The 18,574-nt window shown below is 36.0% G+C and overlaps 1 protein-coding gene across 1 annotated transcript in view; it reads right to left on the bottom strand.

Annotated features, from left to right (window-relative positions):
- Positions 1-18,574, bottom strand: part of rk (G-protein coupled receptor rickets) — a 244,405-nt gene that overhangs the window by 29,146 nt on the left and 196,685 nt on the right. The window lies entirely within an intron of this gene.

Raw genomic sequence — 18,574 nt, 5'->3', positions numbered from 1 at the left:
AAAAATTCATGTTCGCCGATCTCCATGATTTTTTATCATGTAATACATAAGAGTATATGTAATTTAAAAATGTTGCGAAAAAACAACAAAAACAATAAGAATAAAAATGACGGCTTTTAAAATTGAAATATGAGAAATTGTAAAATAATATGTTTTTTAGAGTACAAAATTTAGTCAAATTGTCGCTGTTGTAAAAAATTTCGTACCGATACTACTTATTATATTATTATTAATTCTTGATAATTAATAGATTTTTAATGTAAATTGTAAGTTTTGTTGCATTATAATATATATTTGATAAAAAATTGTGTTGGTCAAAAAATCTCTAAAAACAAGGGGAAAAATCAATAAACAAAATATTAAATGGAGTGCGTAAAAAAAGTCCACCAAAGTCCAGCTGAGTTATTTTGCTAAAAACAATACCCGAGGAACCTAGTATCTAAATACAAAAAATTGGCTGCAACTACTTGCCCCTTTCGGTTTTACAGAAAGATTATAATGGCGATTCCAAGAAGTGCACTTTTTGAGGTTTGGCTTGAAAACAAAAATAGTGCCGGAAAATGTGCATTGTTGAATTATATAACTAACCTTATTGGAAAGGACGTTGACTATCCAAAGTTAAAAAAAAGTATAGAGCGTTTGTGTTATCGTTTTAATAAAAAATGGGATTCATCACATCGACTTAAAGCCCGTTTTTTTAAGAAGGAAGCTACTTGGCTGGCTGAAAGTCAGGATTTCACATTTTGCCTTCTTGATGTTGGACCGAGTACTTCCCAATACAATAACAGAGCTGTAGGAAGACCTGCAAAGGAGTTCAGTGAATTATCTCACCGCTCAAAAAGGCGGGTAGCTAAAAATCTTGTAAATGCTTTTGATTCTGAACACTTGTTAATGGCAGCTGAAATGAACTTGAGATCATCAGGAAAAAGAAACTCAGCGGAAATAGTTCATCAATTATCAACAGCATCCCCCTCAAAAGGCACGGCTCTCAAAAAAGCACAAACATCCACAAAAAGTTCAAAAGTATTGTCTTCAGACCAAGCTCTTGCACTTATTATAGATACCGGCTTATCAACTAATGAATACGATTTGCTTAGACAACATTTGGCAAATATTAGTTCAAAAATATGTCCGTCATATAATTGTATTAAAACTTCAAAACTTTCATGTTATCCTGAGTTTTTAAATGGGGTTGCGATGGGGCTACACAAGTCAATTATAAACAGAAAACCAATCCGATAGTAGTTTGTTTTCTATATCAATCGTACTTTTGCAACTAAGTTCAAAAATTGACAGAAAAGAAAAAATAATATGGAAAAATCCAACTCCAAATTCAACCCGATATTGTCGTCCTATTAAGCTCGTATACACGTGAACTTATTACTAAAGAGGTTCAAAATATTAACAGTCAAATTTCTAAATTACAGCCAATTCTAATTAGAAATGAAAAAATAAATATTAACATAAGCAGTACGCTTATTTTATGTATGATCGATGGCAAAGTATGTAATGCATTATCGGCTTACAGATCAAGTCAGGTTTGCTATATATGTCGTTCTAAACCAAGTGAAATGAACAATGTACAAGCTCTTGCCGGAAAAAGTGTCGATAGTTCAATGCTTAATTTTGGAATTTCACCACTTCATTCATGGATTCGTTGTATGGAATGCATGTTGCACATAGCTTATCGGTTAGACATACAAGTTTGGTTAGTTAAAGGCGAAGAAAATAAAAATAAAGTCAAAAAAAGAAAAGAGTATATCCAATCCAGATTTAGAAAAGATGTGGGTCTGTTAATTGATATGCCTACGGGAAAAGCAGGTAACACTAACGATGGAAATACTGCGAGGCGTTTCTTTGAAAATTCTGAAAAAACATCAGAGATTACTGGCATAGATATAAACTTGCTAAAAAGATTCCATGTAATTTTGTCTTGTCTTGGATCCGGCAACCAAATAAATCCCGTTGCCTTTGAGAATTATGCAAAAGAAACAAGAGAACTTTATTTGTCTAAATATCATTGGTATTGTATGCCTGTAAGTGTACACAAAATTCTATTTCATGGCAAAGAAATAATTGAGTCCTGTATTCTGCCAATTGGTCAATTATCTGAGGAATCCCAAGAAGCAAGGAACAAAGATACCAGAAACTACCGTGAGTTCTACACCCGTAAAACGTCCAGAATCGATACAAACACAGATCTTTTACATAGACTGCTGATTTCATCAGACCCCTATATATGTAGTTTGCGAAAACTTCCAACGACCTCAAGAAGAAAAACATTAAATCCAGAGATGCAATCTTTACTATTGGAGCCACTAGAAGAAGAAGACCTTATTACGGATACAATGAATTAATCTAATTTATTTTATGTCTATATTTTAATATAATATAATCTATATTTCATCTAAATTAAAAATATGAATAAATATTTTATTTTTGTTTTAAATGTTTTTATTATTTTCTTTAATTTTCTTGTACATTGATTCTTTTTTTATTAACTGCTTCAAAAAAAAAAAAAAAACCAATAAAAATATTAAAAACAACAATAAACTATATTTTTAATTAATCTTTGTGTGTTTTATAATTGCATTTCATGAACATTACACATTTTTTTACTAATACGCCCAAAAGTGGGCGGACCACGCCCATTTTTTCATACAGCATCTTTTGAGTATTGGGGCTGTATGTACCAAGTTTCACTTCGATAGGTATTTTAATACCACAGTAATTAATTTTGGCCACCTAAAATTGGAAAAAGTCACACTGTATTATCTCATTTCTTGTGAACGGGACACAGGATACTCAGGTTCCAATCTCCGGGTACGCGTTCTTACTTCCAGATGGTACTATCTAGCGAGTTTTAATCAGCTCGGCTGGTAGACCTTCAGTTCCTGAGGCCTTATTATCCTTCAGCTGGTTTATTGATGCCTTTACCTCATTCTGTCCAGGTGGTGATCTTTGATATATTCGTCGTCTTCGTTAGTATTGAATAATAATAGTTTGGGAATATGCCTTAACCAAAACCTGAGCACATTATATGTATCTGTTAACAGATTACCCTGTTCGTCTCTACAGGAAGATGTGCCTGTACCAAAGCCATCAGTTTGATGTTTAACTCTATGGGATAATTTTAGGTCTTTTTTCTGGCTCCTGTATATCTCGATTTTTCACAATCCCACTTCTCCACATCTCTGTGTTTCTTTCGAAAAATATGTTTCTCTTCTCTCTTTCTGATACCTCGCCTTGCTACTGATTGTAGAGTAGCGTAATAATCCACATCCTTCTGTTGCTGTTGTAGCAGCATGAAACCTACATAGAAGCATAGGTCTGATGCTGGGTTGGCAGCGCTGGCCAAAACACTAAGGTTTCGGGTCAACCCGTTCGTAGTTGAGCCAAAACTCTCTCAACTCCGGTTTGTTGTCGCAGCTGACGCACCTCATCTGCGATAGATGGAGGATATTCTCCGAGGACTGCATCCTCACGATAGTTGTTCATGGCATCTGTGACTGCATCCGTGTGAGTGCTATTTTAACCTGCTTGATAGGATTGCTGATCTAGAGGGTTTCTAGATCATGAAGATCCCTTCTGACATGCCTGGGTAGGGGGTCCTATTAACCATGTGGTAATTAGGACGGCCCTCACGGCAACAGCCGAGCAAGTACTCCAACGAAAGCACGCCATTGAGTTGCTGTATTGAAATAATCTTTGTGTCCTCATAAAGATTGTCCACTGCAGACATTAGTAGCCACCCTGTTGCTGTTCTTAGGAGATATTCTGACGGTTTGAATATTTTTCCATAGTGTTGCACTTATATTCGCGGACCACACTGGAGCCGCATATCTTACCACAGACCGACCTATAGCGTTTTATAACTGCACCCCATGTACTGCCGGCTAGGGACTTAAGCACCTTGTTCCTGCATCTCAGCGTATCGCAGATAGCTGTGGCGGACGACGTAAACATGCTGTCGAACGTTTGTTGTCGGAATTCTGCTACCATCACCCATGACATTGAACTCTGTTCTCACCTCTGCCTTCAATGTGGTGAACAGACTGGCCGTAGATTTAGTGGCGGATATTTCCATATTCCTCGCATGGAAAAATGTGTTAGGACCAGTCAAATAGGAGTCCAGCCTTTCACAAATGACATCATGGATGATACCTGAAGCCGAAATCGTACAATCATACGCATATGTAACAATCTCAATGTCGTTTGGAGGGGGCGGAATACAGCAGAGTAACTCCCGGGGTGTTCAATATACTGTCGATTAAACTAACTGGCACACCTCTTCGGTTCGGTGAGCGTAAAATCCCAGGGTTCGAGAGCGACTTAACCGTTGATCACAACTCATTTTTTCAGATTCCAATGAAGCAACTCTTCAGTTGCCACCGTGGTGCAATGGTATGCACACCCGCCTTGCACGCTGAAGGTCGTGGGTTCGATTCCCCGGCCAGTCAACACAAACACTTTTCAATGGTGGCAAAATACCCCTCAGTAATGTTGGCGAAATTTTCTGAGTATTTCAGTCTTGTACAACTTTCCTACAAGTGGTGTCTTACATAGACACGCCGTTCGGAATCGGCGATAAACAGTAGGTCCCATATCATTGAGCTAATATGAATCGTGGTGCACTCATTGATATGAGAGAAGTCTCCCCTGTCCCGCCTGGAATGTTTGTGAAACAATTATTATTATAACTATTCAGTTGCTTTAGCCACTCACCGACCAACCAGTCGACTTCCAGTGACAGCTTTCTGACTCTAAGGTCCCTGGGGTTCTCTCGACGAAGTTTATCACGCTTATTAGGTGCTATTGCCGCCTCTGCTGGGAAATTTGATCGCACTTCGCGTATTCAAGCGGTTGCAGCAGTGATTATGTCTCGAAACGTCCTCTCTGCTACTTGAATATCAGAAGGGTGAAGCAGACAATTATGTTTCCCATGATTAATGAAAGTTCGGAGTTCAGATGTGATTGAATCGAACGGTTTCGCAATGGGGACAGTTATGGGAACATGGTCTGATCCAATTGAATCGACGGGTTGCCAGGTGATGTCATTTGCCAAAACAGGTAACACGATGGTGAACTGTGATACTCTCTGGTAATTCTCGTAGGAAATTCCTCATTACCCGTACAAAACGTAAATTTATCTATCTGCTCAGCCAGCACTACACTGGCCACTGCCGAGGAACAATTGGCACAAGTTTTGATAACCATTTTAGTCCCCGAATACCAGTCTGTTATGACCTTCCAAAGGCGGGCTAACAACTCTACCTCGTCGTTAACACACCTGACTGCTACCCCCATACATTCCATGTCTTTAGGGATCGAGCCCGGTCTGGAGATTGTTCTGTGTTGAAGACATTGGTGCATAGGAAATTTGCTAATGTTAAGTGTTACAAGTGCGGCTGCTGTTGGTGGACTGCTGTGGAGTCGTATTCTGATGACGACGACTTAATGGGGACTGTGTTCAAGCAGCACGCAGCAACACAGTCCCCGTCGCAGTCCCTCACATGGATGGGTCCATACCAATCCCTGAGAGGCACCCATTCCCGACATCTATTGCATCTCACCAAATTTTGAGTGTGGTGGATATGCTTGTGACAAACCAAGGACATCCATACTGGTCCTGAGTATTCCACCAAAGGAATCCGAGGCAAGAATTCCGGGATATTCTGTTTCCAGCACAAGAAAACGAATACAAAACGGCTTACCACAGTCTGCTAAATCCAAGTAGCTTCCTTGTAGATTCCTGATGGATATGGGATTGGGATTTCAAAGCCCTCAGCAGAATGATAGTGACACATCGTTGCTGCTTTGTGGGACGACAGCTTTGAGCTTGGAACAAAACAATTGCTGTTGGGTTACTTTTTTGCTTATTGATACAGCATTGCCATCCTCCCAAAAACTATCTGCGCTGCTGTCAGCTGAGTCCGTGATACTTTCGGAATAACTAAGGTATCGCTTAGCTATTAAGCGTAGATACAGTCGCAGCCATTGTCCTCTTTCGCTCAGATGGGCGGATGGTTTTGGCACCAGCAACTTTGTCGCTGGGATAACCAATACGACCTTTCTTTTCCCCTTTGCACATCCATTCGCCTTTTGCCTTGGTTTGTTTCACATCTTTCTTCAATAAATCAACGTCTACTTTTTTATGCACTGCTAGGGTACGAGCAGGATATGTAGGATTAAAAAAATTGGTTGGTCAGATATTTGCGGCAAGTTCAATGTTTTACTCCATTGGGCTTTAAATAATGGTCGATCAAAAATCAAGTTTCTGTAAAATACCGGGAAATTTTTTTAGAAAAAAGCCTGCAGATTGGCGGTATAAAAATTATCTTAATGTTTTTTTATATTCTTTTTAACAATACACATAAAATAATTTGCTTAACCCTTCTACTCTCCTTGGGTCAATTTGACCCAATTTTGTTTTTCAAACACAAAATTTGCCCTTTTAACAATTAGATATGTACTTGTAACTTTTATTTATCCATTACAGGGTCAAAAATTATATTTTTACAAGAAAATAAAAAAACTTGAAATTCCCCTCCCCTCTCCACAGCCAAAAACACAATTTACTGACATTTAGTATCCTTTGGGTCAATATGACCCAACATGCGGTATTTCAAGATTAATTTCAATTAATAAGTTTTTTTCCTATTAAATATAATTGAATAAATGTCTGCTTCACGTAGAATCTTCAATCCATAATTTTTCCAGTCAAATAATCAATAAAATCATTTTTATTGGATACTTTTTTTATTCAAAATATTATTTTCCAAAGGTTGGTAAATATGAGAATCCCGAAAGGGTATATCTTGAAATTTGTTTTATGATGGTATAGTAACGCATTGATACTTGATATGATATGGTAACATTTTGACACAAAACGGGGAATCACCGAACTACAAGATGCATATTCGGTGATTCCCCGTTTTGTACATCAGAACGAAACTTTCAGACATGTCACAAAAACGAATTCCGATCGAAATGAAATTACGGAATTGAAACCATTCCGATCGGAATCTGTGACATGCCTGTTTGCCTCATTCGAGTATGATCAGAGAGTATCTTCTTTTTGTCTCAACCAGATAAAAACTAAACAAGATAAATGATCTCAATCTTGCTGCAGAAATAATCACTACTGTATGAGAGAAAAAATGTAAACAAACGCCCTGTTGCATTATAATATTTTCTTTCATAAGTTCAGTTTATTTTTTGGTGGTAAACGTGCAAACATATTGCTGAATATTTCTACATAATGGCACAAAGAAGAAAAGTAAGTATGGCAAAACAAAATTTATAAAACAGGTGTTTTCATAAAAAAAAATCCACAGGTTCTAAGTGATCTTCAGTTGAAACAAATAATGAATGACGAGGACGATGACATTTTTGATGACAGTGACGAAGGTGAAATTTGCTCAAACGACGGCTATGAAGCAGATGAATGGTATTCTTCATCAAATAATAGCTTTGAAAGTATAGAAGTAGACGATGCAGTGGAAATTGATGACAGCAATTCAGTAACATATTTGTCTAAGGACCAAAGCGTAGTGTGGAGAGAACAACCAACACTTCGAACCGACACGTTACCAAAAAAACAAATTTTGTCGTATAAGCCTGGACCTACCAAAAAGCAATGGTTATGGTTACAGATATAAAGTCTTCGTTCGATTTGTTTATATCACCAAATATTTAAAATGTTGTGATCCAAATGACAAATCAAAAAGGTGTAGAGATACATATATGGAAATGATTGGCAAAACATTGACATGATCGAGTTCGATGCATATCTGGGATTACAAATAATGGCAGGAGTTTATAAATCTTATGGAGAAAATCTCACATGCTTGTGGGATGAAAAAACGGAAGATCTATTTTTATTATTTTTTATTTTTATTACTTTTGTTATAATACTAAATATAAATAAACATATAAAATTAATTTCCTTCGTTAACTATGAGATTTTGTGTTTATTATCTATGTTGGGTCAAATTGACCCAAAGGATCATAAGAAGGGCACAAATCCAAGGAGTGTAGAAGGGTTAAAGCTTATTTTTCATGTTGGTCATCCTCCTCGAAACACATGAAGGATATTTCCATTGTGGAAATATGTGTGTAGTTATTTTGTTTTCTTTTTTCCTTCTATTTTCCAATTCAACAGAGTGGCTTTCTTTTGAAATAACTTTCAATGGTACAAACAGGATATATACAAAATTAAACAGGATTCTTCAATGTAAACAGGATAATTACGAACTTGTTACGAATGTTAAACTATGATTGGAACTTCTTTTATCAAAATGAGTTGAAAGCGAAGGAAGGAAGTTAAATTGAAAATTGAGGCCAATAAGATGAGTCAGTTTTTACACCAGTAAGGAAAAGACCAAAGTCGGGCGGGGCCGACTATGTGATACCCTACACCAGTCAAAATATGTAAAAATGGAATCATTAGTATACTTCCTAATAACGCATTAGTATACTTCCTAACGCAAAAACTTAGTTTAATGACTATTTAATGGCATTTATCTATCGACCTAATTCCGTCATGAATTCCAAATTTCATCAAGATTGGACAGATACAACGTGTTTGGTGCATCAAATACCCAAAATAGGACGAACATATATATAGGAGCTATATCCAAATCTTAACCGATTTAGATATAGTTTGGCACATTTATCTATAGACCTAATTCCTTGATACATTCTAAATTTCATCAAAATTGGACAGATAGAGCGTGCTTGGTGCATCAAATACCTAAAATCGGACGAACATATATATGGAAGCTATACCCAAATCTGAACCGATTTCGATATAGTTTGGCACATTTATCTATAGACCTAATTCTGTCATGAATTCCAAATTTCATCAAAATTGGAGAGTAACAGCGTGTTTGGTGCATCAAATACCTAAAATCGGAGGAACATATATATGGAAGCTATATCCAACTCTGAAGCGAATTCGATATAGTTTGGCACATTTATCTATCGATCTAATTCCGTCATGAATTCCAAATGTCATCAAAATTGGAGAGTTACAGCGTGTTTGGTGCATCAAATACCTAAAATCGGACGAACATATATATGGCAGCTATATCTAAATCTGAACCGATTTGCACCAAAATCAACAGGGTTCCTCTTATGACGAAAAAAATGACCTTTCCTAATTTTTAGCCTGATTGGATAATAAATGCGACCTGAAGGCTGCGAACAAAAATACATGGACAGACAGACGGACGGACAGACGGACGGACGGACGGACGGACATGCATAAATCGACTCAGAAAGTGATTCTATGCATATCCCTCAAAGGAACTATATGTCTATCTCGCTTCCTTTTGCACTTTACATACAAATGCACAAAGACATAATACCCCTTACCACATAGTGGTGTAGGGTATAATTAAGGAAAATAAAATTATTTTAATATTATTTGAAGAAAAACTCAGTAATGAAAGGATCAAAGTCGGGCGGGGCCGACTTTATGATACCCTACACCACTGTGAATAATCTCGATATAACTTGGCACATTTATTTCTAGACCAATTTCCGTCAAACGTTCCAAATTTCGTTGAAACTGGACGGATATAGCGTGCATCAAATACCTCAAATCAGCCAATAGTATATATGGGCTTTTGGAAATCCAAAATAGAAGTGTACGAAAAGTACTAAAATTCACTACTAATTTGGTACCAATTGTATATTTTGAACGGGTATAGGTAGAATCTGAAATTTGGTGTCGGAATCAAGGTTAGGAAGTGGTATATACACCAAGGAAATGGTTTTGGAAATTCGTACTTACGTGTGCGAAAAGTACAAACTGGTACTAGATTTAGTATAACTTGGATTTGTATGAACGGATAGAGCTGGAAACCTGAAGTTTGGAATTAAAATTACTGCTGATGTGTAGATTGAGATATGAACATAGTTTTGGAAATTCCTACTTATGTGTACGAAAAGTACGTAATAGTACTAAATTTGGATTTGGGAGAACGAATAGAACTGGAAACCTGAAATTTAGAATTAAGATTACTGTTGGAGTGTAGGATTGAGGCACTGAGATAGGTTTGGAAATTCGTACTTTTGTGTACGACCAGTAAGTACAACTTAGCTTTGGGTGAACGGATAGAGTTGGAAACCTGAAATTTGGAATTATGATTACTGTTGGAGTATAGGATTGATGCAGTTTTGAAATTCGCACTTTTGTGCTCGAAAAGTACTAAATTAAACTAACTTTTAATTGAATTAATCGAGCTAACATGGCCTAAGGAATTTGTATTGAAAAATAAATTCTGACGAAGTACCACACACCCAACCACTATGCTACGATCGTTTCGCTGGTAGTTTAAGCCAGCTCTTTGTTACAATTTGGATTTTGGAGAACTGGTAGAGCTGGATTCCTGGCATTTGGATTAGTATAGGATTAAGGTAGTTTTGGAAATTCTTACTTATTTGTGAGAAAAGTACTAAATTTGGTACAACTTGTTTTTGGGTGTACGGAGACCTGGAACTAAGTATAGATTGTACGAAAAGTGCCAAGAAGAACTAATTTTGAAATCGTTTGGTATATGGAATGGAGATAAAAAAGAGATTTCGGAAACTTGTGCTTTGTTATGGGATGTATGGATAGAGCTGGAATGTAGCGTTGGTATATGGAGGTGATGGAGGTGATGGAGGTGGTACATACATATGTACCATAAATTTACGAAAACCACTAAATTTTTATGAATATGGTATTTGGTGTAGGGACAGCGCACAGTGGATCCACCCATTGGCCAAAAATAAAAAAATTAATGTAAAAATGTTGGTACAACATCTGGCAACTCTGACAGCTATGACATGGACCTTTTAAATATATATTAGTTTTTGTTTAATTCAAACGCGATCTTCTTAAGTATAGCTTCAAAAGTCGGAACATTTGACAAATATTTTTTGTTGTGAGTACAACCTATATTTTAAGTGCAAGTAAATATATTCAAAATATCCTGAAACACCTTTTTTAATTTTGCCGTCATTTTTGGGTCATTAGCCTTGCTGAAGACTCATTTGAGAGGCACACCCCCTTCAGCATACGGAAGAATTATATTTTTCAAAATTTCAATGTAATCTGGTGATTTCAAAAACACTTTGAATACTGTATAGAAACCCCACAGCATTGTAAGAAAATGAGCCCCACACCATGCTGTTACCTCTGCCATATTTAGCCGCCTTCAGAGTATATTTTGGGTTATATTATTGATTTTTAGGTCTTCAACCCTGATAAACTCCTCTATCGGAACAAAAAAATATATATTTGGTTTCATAAAGACCAAAGAATGGTACGCAATTTTTCTTATACCAAGCGACGTGATTTCTAGCAACCTGTATTATTTGCTGAATATTTTTATACCCTACACCACTACGTGGGAAGTGTATAATTTTTCGATTAAAATGATACTTTTATGACACTGTAAGCTCTAATGTGGCCACCACAGAGTGTTTTAGGAGTTGTTGATGCGTCAAAATTAATATTTAAGTAGTTTTTTTTATTTGTAAAGATGTGGTAAAAGGATCTTTTTAATCATAGAATAACGCATTTATTATTACAGGTGCAATTTTTGAATTTCTGCTACGACTTTTATCTTTGAAGTTCACTTAGCTGCATCCTCCACCATTGTTTTTAAAGATTCTAAGCTTTTTCTGTAATTTTTCCGTGTGTTGTTTTTGCTGTAAAGCAGGCCAACCAAATTTTGTTGTGTGCATTCGTCGAAATTCGACGACACATACAAGTGGAAGAGGTTTGAATTGTTTCGCAGACACTTAATCGGATTTGTATGAGGTTGCCAAGGAAAAACTTCTCATTGAACTTTTTTCTTTGCTTACCTTTATACTTCGAGCTGACGATTGATGTTTGGGAATAAAAAGTTTCTTGTTGAAGAAGTTATTGAAAAATAACTTCGGTGGAGAATATCCACAAACAAGAAACAAGGGAACTGATGAGATCCAGTGGCGTGGATCGAAACTATAGTATTCCCTGCCTTACCCCTTGGCGAACAATGCCAAATCTTTTCCACTAATAAAATAGTTATTTTAAAATATTAAAACAACAACAATGGGATTAAGCCAGACTATTTTGAAAAAACAAAATTGCAAACGCTATCCCAATAAAAAAACGCCACAATGCTTCTAATATCAATTTATTTTTACTAAAACGAAAAACTGTCCTTATTATTTTTCACAGCAGAAATCACGGATTTTACGAAAAATATTTGTTTTGTGTAAAAACTAAACAGAAAGAAAACAAAATCGTAACGGTATTTCTTATTGCAATACATGTACATTTTCAAAAACAAATTTCCATCGCAAATTCTTCCATTTTACACATTTTAGGAGCGACCAAAAAATGTGAATGTCACTGTCCTTATTATTTTTCACACCACTGTATGTACCATAAATTTACGAAAACCACTAAATTTTTATGAATATGGTATTTGGTGTAGGGACAGCGCACAGTGGATCCACCCATTGGCCAAAAATAAAAAAATTAATGTAAAAATTTTGGTACAACATCTGGCAACTCTGACAGCTATGACATGGACCTTTTAAATATATATTAGTTTTTGTTCAATTCGAACGCGATCTTCTTAAGTATAGCTTCAAAAGTCGAAACATTTGACTAATATTTTTTGTTGTGAGTACAACCTATATTTTAAGTGCAAGTAAATATATTCAAAATATCACGAAACTAATACGTTTAGCAAAATATGATAGTGGATTTTGAAGGAGGAGGTAATAGCTTGTGGAATTCTAGTTAGCTGCATATTTTCTTAGTGTAGTTTGTAATGCCAATTCGATCATATACTTAAATTTGACCTAAGATTTTACTCATGATGCCCATCAGTGCCCACCAGTGCCTAACTCGGGAATAGTTTTCCAAAGTAGGTCATAGGTTTAAGATTATTCAGTATTAAAATCAGCTGTCATCTAGTGCCAGACTATAAATGGTGGGTCGCTGACTAAAGCTGCCCTAGAATAGGGTTTCTATGGATATATTAGCGTATAAATCTGTTATCTGACCACGCACATTAACATAAGTGGCATCAGTGGCAAGATGAAAAAATCTTCTTCCTAATTTGTTTTACGTTGGTGGTACGTGACTTCCAGGAAGAACGCTATAAGATCTATATTATAAATTTTACCAATTTCCAGACAAAAATTTTGATTATTTTTGCATCATAAGATAATCGGGACCTTTGTTCATGTCATTTTGTATTAACAGCATAAAACAATTCTGATCGTATACCCCTTCAGAGGGGAATGGGGCGAGAATGTTGCACTCGTGGTTTCTTAAAACACTCTTCGCAGCAGCACAAAGCTGTAACCGGCGCATTGGTTTGATTTTTACACTCTAAATATTTTTGGCCACTTTCTCCATACATGTGGAGTTCTAAATTTTGTATTAGATTCAATCTTGGTATGCGGGGTTAAGATATGGAGGAGGTGTAAGGTTGAGACACGGAGGTTTTTGAAAGACGATTTTTAAATTCGGTATTGGGATAAGGAATAGGTTTTGAAATTCCTATTTACGTGTACTAAATGGTACCAAATTTGCTACAATTTGGATTTTGGAGAACAGGGGCTATATTCAATCTGAACCAATTTCGATATAATTAAGCAAATCGGACGAATATAGGGTGTTTGGTGCAGCAAATACGTGAAATCGGCCGAAAATATATATAGGAGCTACATATATCCAAATTTGGTACATTTATTTCTATGCCGAATTTTGTCAGACATTCCGAATTTCATACAAATAGGACATACAGTTGCGAAAACAATAATAGCACCACCGTGAACAATTTGTTTGCCACTACAAAAACAATCAAGATTGTTGTTGTTTCCACTAATGTTGTTGTTAGGTGCATATCCTAAGGTGTCTCCTTTTACAAAAAAAGTAAAATTAATATTCACATTAGTATAAATATTTGTTTTTAGCAGCTTTAACCAAATAATATCAAAAAAGAGGCGAAAAATTAATAGCACCACTTACATTTTCTATAGAAAATATTTTACTTTTGGGACATTTTCTTGCATTTAAACACCTGTTTGACTTAGTGAATATTAATTTCCATTTTTGACATTCCACCTTCAAAAACTACGATGTTTTAAGTTAAAACAGGGCCTACAGTGCAGAGAAGCCCAAAATAATGTACAACACCTCTGTTGATAGCAAAGTTTTACAGATAAGTTAGCAGTTAAAATTATGAAATAATTTTCTTAGATTTCAAACAAATCTGCTAACTTATCTGTAAATTTTGCTATCAACAGAGGTGTTGTACATTATTTCCGCATGTTCGATACCAAGCCTATCCCGAGGCGTCACTATCGAATTCAACTGAACAATAAATCAGTAGGCACTTGTTTCTCTTGATGTACTACTATTCTTGAGCAATAAAGTGAAAACATTTGTGCAATTTCTATCATTTTAAGAAAATTTTCAATGGTGGTGCTATTATTTTTTTAGTCCACTTTTTGGAGTTTTTGTTAAATTTGGTTTATTTTTTTAAAAAGTGTTGAAAATAATTGCGATTTTTGTTACTTTTATATTCCTTAGAGTCGTTTTGTTCTAAAAACGCATGAAACGGTCAGCAAAATTTGCACATGTAAATAAAAATGCCTCCAAACCATTTTTTAGGGAGGTGGTGCTATTATTTTGTTCGCGTGCTCCCAATATCCAAACCTAAATTGATTTCGATATAATTTGGTACATTTATTTCTATGCAGAATGCAGTCACACATTCCAAATTTTATCGAAATCAAACCTATAACGCGTGTTTGGTGTACGTGAAATCGGCTGAAAATATATATAGGAGCTATATCCAAATCTGAACCGATTTCGATTTAATATGGCAGATTTATTTCTAGACCATTCAGTCACATATATCAAATTTCATCGAAATAGGACTTATGTAGCGTGAATGGTGCAGCAAATACGTGAAATCGGCCGAAAATATATATGGGAGCTATATCCATATCTGAACCGATTTCGATATAATTTGGCACAGCGTGTTTGGTGTAGCAAATACGTGAAATCGGCCGAAAATATATATGGGAGCTATATCCAAATCTGAAATGATTCTTACCAAAAGCAAAAAAAAATTACATTTCCAAAATTTCGCAATAAATGTGACCTGTACCTTCCGAACAAAAATACATGGTCAGACGGACGGAAGTGATTATATGTATATTAGGGTTGTGACTTTTTAACATTTTTTCTCAAAAATTTCTGGCGTAAAGTTTTTAGACTCAAAGAAGACTAAATACCAAATTTACGATATTTCAGTAGGATAATGTGGTTAAAACCTACAAAAATACGAGGTACGCTGATATTTCTTTTCTGGAACATTTTATAACCCCATAAAAGACTAAGTAACAAATTTCAGTCTTTTCGGTGGGATATTAACGTCACATCCTCCAAAATTATGAAAATCGGGAGGTACCGCTCTATGGGGGCTATATCGAAACATGGACCTATACCGACGATATTCAGATATTCGGAAAGGCTTTTACTTCCGACGTAGCGTAAATACCAAATCTCAGCCATTTCTGTTTGTTGTTGTGGCGACAACCCTCAAAAAAGGAAAATCGGGAGGTACCGTTCTATGGGGGCTATATGAAGGCGTTGACCTATACCGGCAAATTTCATGTGGAAAGTTTTATAACTCAAATGAGGACTAAATACTAAATTTAAGCAATATCGGAGAAATATTGAGGCCACAACCTTTAAAATACCGGAAATTGGGAGGTACCGTTCTAAGGGGGCTATATGGAGGCGTGGACCTGTACCAACAAATTTCTGGGGGAAAATTTTATATTCCCAGCAAAATGTTCGATGCCAAAGATGCCATTCAATCATGGGTGCAAGTGATCTGGCATGTCATCTTTTTAGCATCTTCATCGATGAATTTTATAGGAGCGTGGACCCCAAAAGATGCTATCCAAAGATCCAAAGCATGTCATTTACACCAATGCTTTGACATGTCATTTTCACCAATGCTTTGGCATGCCATTTCCACCAATAATTTGGCATGTAATTTTCACCAACCCTTTTCAATGACATTATCATTACGACGAGAATTTTAACAACGTTGGTTGCGATTTCGAGTCTCCGACAACATCAAGCCTATTGTAAATAATTAAACTTATATATTTAGAACAAAATTCATCTCTATTGGACCGATGGAATGGGTTCAAATGCTGATGAAAATATCGGATCTTTCACGACTTCCTTTACATGGGTTCAAATGCTGATTAACAGATAGGATCTTTCACGACTTCCTTTGCATTTATTCAAATGCTAATGAAAAGATCAGATCTTTCACGACTTCGTTTGAACCAATGCAAAAGATGCCATGAAATCACGTCATCGCATGGAACCCCTTCCCGCAAAAATTTTGCTGGGATTCCCAACGAAGGATTAGTACCAAATTTCAGTAATTTCGGTTTGAAGATAAAACCTTCAAAATACCGAAAATCGGGTGGTACCGTTCTATGGGGGCTGTTTTAAGGCGTGGGCCTGTACCAACAAATTTCTGTCGGAATGTTTTATTAGCCGAACAAAGACTAAATACCAACTTTCAGCCACTTTGGATGAATATTGAGGTCACAACCTTGAAAATACCGAAAATCGGGAGGTACCGTTCTAAGGGGGCTATATGGAGGCGTGGACCTGTACCAACAAATTTCTGGGGAAAATTTCATACCCCCAACGAAGACTAAATACCAAATTTCAGCCATTTCAATGGATTATTGTGGTCATAACCTTCAAAATACAAAAATCGGGAGGTACCGTTCTATGGGGGCTAAATGAAGGCGTGGACCTGTACCAACAAATTTCTGGGGGAAAATTTCGTACCCCAACGAAGACTAAATACCAAATTTCAGCCATTTCGGAGTAATATTGAGACTACAACCTTCAAAATACAGAAAATCGGGAGGTACCATTCTATGGGGGCTATATCAAAACGTGGACCGATATAGCCCATTTGCAATACCAAACATCCAGGAGTAATAGAAACTTCTATACCAAATTTTAAAGTTCTATCTTAAAAATTGCGAGCTGTATCTTGATTTCAACAGACGGACGGACAAGGTTATATCGACTTAGAATTTTACCCTGATCAAGAATATATATACTTAATAGGGTCTCCGATGAACATTTCGATGTGTTACAAACGGAATGACAAATTTAATTATACCCTCCATATTATGGTGGAGGGTATAAAAAAGGTTCCGCACAAACCAACTTGAAAAAATGCTATAAAAGAAAAAAAATCTCAAAAAAATTATTTCCTGTTGTACGAATGAACGACCTTTTGCCTATTTATGACTAAAATAATTTTATTCCATTTAAATACTGAAAAAGGTCCCGCACAAACCACTTAAATTTTTTATGACATATGAATTAGTGAGAAACAAACGGCTAGGTCATTTTGATTATGTCGTGTGTCCCTATACCTTGTTTTTAGTTAAATATCGGCTTACAGTAACTTCAAATTTTTTCAAAATTTCTGAAAACTAAAAACTTTAAAAGCTTTTTTGCGGAAGCTTTTTTTATGGAATCACTTCAAAATAAAGATTTTATGTAATCTTACGTAAAAACTCATCAAAATATCATACAGGGTGTATGGTATAAAAAGAAAGAAATATTTCAAGAGAACATCCACGGTGGGCAAAGGGAAGACTACTCCCTGCAATGAGTACAGTCTGAATCAATATTATAGAAGTTCATTAAACCGATGAGTCATCAGAAGTCAAACGTGATGTGCTTTTGACCTGCACTCCGTATTTGGTATTTATAACAAATTTGTTTTTTTATTGTTTCCTTTGTCAACCAGCATCTTTAACTAATCTTCCCGTTTAAAAACTACTTGAAAACCTATGGAAATTTTCCCCAACAGTATGTCTTTCACTATCTCATCCTGACTGTGTAGAAATATAATTTTATTTAAACTTTAAATTAATACGAACAGATAAAGCCATTTATCTTTAACTTTGCGTAACTGGGTTAGCCTTGTCTGGGACGATGTGTCACATTTAATACAGTTTTGCCATGAAATGTCATTGTTGTAGTTAAACGGCTGCAAAGACAGCAGCAGCAGCATCCTCATCATCATCATCGTTATTATTATGATAATATTCATTATCATCATCATTGTCATGATTATTGCGATTATCGCTATTGCCCAGACGCCAAGATCTGTGTCATTGTAAGCTTGGTGTCAACATAAAGTTAGTTTTCTTTAGAAGACATGACACGCTTCGTGGCGTTTGTGTGTGTGTGTGCGTTGGTGTTATCATTTGTGTGCATTGGAATGTCCTGCCGTTGGTTTGTATCTTTAACTCTTTGCACTGTTAGCCTTTATGCCTCATGCCTTCCGTTATCCACTGTCATTTGCCATGGTTGCTGGTCGGTCTATGTAGTAGTGAAAATTTTCTTACCACCTATCTTCTGGTTTTGTGGTCTATACCAGGATATTGCCAACCATGTGCGTGTTAAGTCAACAAGACAGTCAACTGTTTGACTACAAAATACCAT

Source organism: Musca autumnalis, unplaced genomic scaffold (genome assembly GCF_047663935.1).
Source record: "Musca autumnalis isolate F117 unplaced genomic scaffold, ASM4766393v1 scaffold_2, whole genome shotgun sequence".
NCBI lineage: Eukaryota > Metazoa > Arthropoda > Insecta > Diptera > Muscidae > Musca > Musca autumnalis.
This window is presented reverse-complemented; position numbering and strand designations above follow the sequence as displayed.